General features: G+C 34.7%; 1 protein-coding gene across 3 annotated transcripts in view; it reads right to left on the minus strand.

Moving 5' to 3' along the window:
• The window catches only part of SMIM5 (small integral membrane protein 5), a 33618-nt gene that overhangs the window by 17655 nt on the left and 12374 nt on the right, over window positions 1-3589 (minus strand). The gene's annotated exons all lie outside the window — the stretch shown is intronic.

A 3589-nucleotide genomic window follows, 5' to 3' on the forward strand; every position in this document is an offset into this window, starting at 1 on the left:
AAGAATCCTAGAGAAGAAGCACCAGGAGGAGAGAGACTGGTGGTGCCAACTGTTGCTGTGGACTTTGGAGGCATCTGGACTGTGGCCATCGCTGCTGGCATAGGTGCTGGGACATTGTGGGGGGAGTTGCCCTGGGGGATGAGCCATTGCCATAACATACTGGCCGTCGTTGTTATTGTTACCATCTGGAGCTGGGGTTCCCCCCCCCATTTCATCGGATTCTGAATGATTGCTCAGGGGCCTGTTACTCCTGCTGCTAAAGCAGCCCTGAGCTGTTATATACATCTTCAGAGCATCAACCACTGAGACTGGTTAAGTTTGTGCCTGAAAGTCCTGCTTCAACAAGAAGAGCCTGCCACCCATTAATGCTGTGTGAGCTCCGGTTGTAAGACATCTCATCGATCTCTAAAGAACATTGCTGCAAGGCTGGACAAGGGGGGACGTGGCTGGGAGGGCCTGGGCATTGGCGGCCTCTGAGGAGGTAGCGCTACATTTGCAAAGAGGCCAAGTTGAAAGTATGAATGTTAGCAAAAGAAGTGATAGGAAATCTGACTTCCGGTTTTGCGTGCTAGCGACCAGTCGCAGGCTTGTGGATTCTCCGCACCCCTGCAGCTAATTTCATCCTGCCAGGGGACACTAAATGGGTCTAAATCACCCCGGAACAGCGGCAAAGAAAGAAGGGTGCCCCAGTGATTCTGGAACGGTGGCAGTCGTTCCATTCGACTTGGGGAAAGTCTTCTAACCTGACAGGAGAAAGGCTGGCCGTACTTCATTGACCAGCCCAAGCTACTAGCAACCGAAGTCCAAAAGTACTAACCAGCACAACTGTGAACAGCGTGCTTGAAACTGGGTGAGGAATTCAATGTTCTCTTTTTTATTCTATATTTAATTTCCTGGAAAAGATCCCCAAGAAGCAAAATACCTCTGAAAGGGAAAGAGGGGGATTTCCGCCTCATTCTTATACTAATGGAAACGGCGAATTAATCTTTTTATGGAGGATCAAAATATATGGAAGTGAAATAAATATAAAACCTGAAATTTAAAACTTAAATCTGGATAAATCTAAAATTGTTTGAATGGTTAAGACTCTCATTTTAAAGATAATTGTTCATTTTGGAAATTGAAAAACAAATAGTTGCTGGAATCTAGTGGTGGATGAAGACTATGATAGCTATAACTTTAATATCAGACTTGGCAAAACCTGGGAAAAGCTAATCTGTGTTTGTGACCTTCAAAGCTTTAACAACAAAGAACAGCTGTGACAAAAAAGACAATAATCTGGGCTGTAGACAAAGAGAATTATAAATTTCAGGGAAATTTTTTTTTGAACTATTTGGATTACAAATATCTATTTAGTTGGGACTCTAAAGCTATTTGCAGAGAAAAGAAAGGAAGAGAAAAACTCAAATTTTTGGCCATCATGGATCAGAGACATGTAGAAAGAACATATCAAGAAAACATAAATACTCCACAGAAGGAGATATATGGTATACTGCAACTAATTGAAACAACAGTGACTTTAAACCACAAAGAAATCCAAAATAACTTTGAAAATATAAATCAATCTATTTCCAAGTTAACTCTACAACAAAAAATTTCCCAGAAAACAACAGAGAAGGAGCAGATAAAACAAATAAATGGATATAAAATTGAGAATAGACTTAAAGATGGAACTTAACAAAACAAGGCAATATGATTTAATCCTAGTGGGGAAAAAAATCACAAGAATTGGAAAAAAACCAACTTATCCCTTAAGACTACAAAATAAATCTGAGGACAAGAAAAGATTGGATAAAATGACTTAGAGATGTCAGGAACATCGGAGAGAAAGGAAATGATAAGAGAAGCAGAGAGAAAGAAAAATAAAAAGATTTTCAACAAACATGGAAAGGCAGAAGTCCCGTACAAAGACACTTCACTTGATTTACTTTTTATATCTACATAACATTTACGAAAATATGGAAAAACCTTTTGATTCAGCAAAATACATTGATTAAGAAAGATACTGGGCAAAGGAAAAAGACTAAAATGGAAACCAAGAAAATAGACAATGGGACTTAACCAGAGAGAATACTTAAAAAAGAAACATTTGTTTGAATATGGTTAAAGAAATAAAAAGGATTTGGAATATATATGTCATTCTAAGAGGGATGAATTCCCTAAATAATATAGTATGCTTTTTTCCCTTTTTTATTCTCTTTCTTAATATGAGTAATATAAAAAAGTTGAAATGACTTAGATAAAGGAAATATTTTAGATATTTAAATCTGATTGAATTTAAGAAAATTATAATGGATAAAAATGTTTTGAATAAGAGTTAAAGGACTAGATGACTAGATGTATTAAATGGAATATTTAAAGATTAAACATATTTTAATTATGGTTAAAAATAAGAAATTTTGGAAACAAATATATATTAGCTTAGGAGGGATATATATTTTAAGTAGTATGTTATTTTTTATGTTTCTTTACTTTTACTTTCCTTTCTTTTTTTTCACTGTTTTGTCAAATGTGAGATGGTTCATATGGAAAAAATAGTTAAATTTTTAAATGTAATAAATTTTTGAGAAAATCTTAACCAGTAAGAATACCTAGAATTTGGTGGGAGAAACAAATTAAAATAAGGACTGTAACAGGATTTATGATAAGGCAACCAATATGATTGGATAGAAAACAAATATTATATTGATGTGATTATTATTTTTAGGAATATTGGGAACAAATTTATATATTTAATTGTTATAAATCAAAATAATAAGAATTGTATTAACTCAATGTTTGCAAAAGACGATATTTTGGGAAAAGAGGAAATCAACTAAAACCATTATGTGGATTATGGATTATAGAAATCAATTGTTAGTGATTGTTTTACAAATGTAAACCTGAACAACACACTGTTCACCAATTATTAAGTGATTTATGTTTTTTTTAAAAATCAGTAAAATATATTACAAAAAAAAGAAATGATAGGAAATCTGACAGGATTTTTCAGTTAGTACATGCTGATTTAATTGGCCCTTTATCTCCATCAATGGGAGGGGCCAAATTTGCTTTGGTAATTGATGCTTTCTCAAAAATATGGGTTTTGTTATTTACTAGAATGCAAAACAGAAGTGTTTCAACAATTTAAGCAGTGGGTAGTATTTGTAGAGAGGAGGTATAATCAAAGGGTATGTCAACTACAAACAGACAGAGGAACAGAGTTCATGTCTAATATGTTTCAGCAGTGGCTGAGAAAAAAAGGCATAATTCGTAGAAGAATGAACCCCTACACTTCGGCAGAGAATAGAGTTGCTGAATGCAGGAATGGTGTGTTATGCTATTAATGAAACTATTAATGAAACTCCATATTACATGTTATATAAGACAAGCATCCTTGGCACATTTAAAAATCTTTAGCAGCAATGCATGGGTGCACATTCCCAAGACAATTTGAAGGAAAGGACAGCCAAAGGCAAGGAAAATGAAATGTATAAGTTATCAATCAGGAACAAAGGCATATAGATTTACAGATGGACCTAAAAATGTTATTATCTCATGGTCTGCAATTTTTTCAGAACATGAGAATTGGGAAAAGGTACATGCCAGT

Source organism: Protobothrops mucrosquamatus, unplaced genomic scaffold (assembly GCF_001527695.2).
Source record: "Protobothrops mucrosquamatus isolate PMUCROS unplaced genomic scaffold, P.Mucros_1.0 scaffold_146, whole genome shotgun sequence".
Lineage (NCBI taxonomy): Eukaryota > Metazoa > Chordata > Lepidosauria > Squamata > Viperidae > Protobothrops > Protobothrops mucrosquamatus.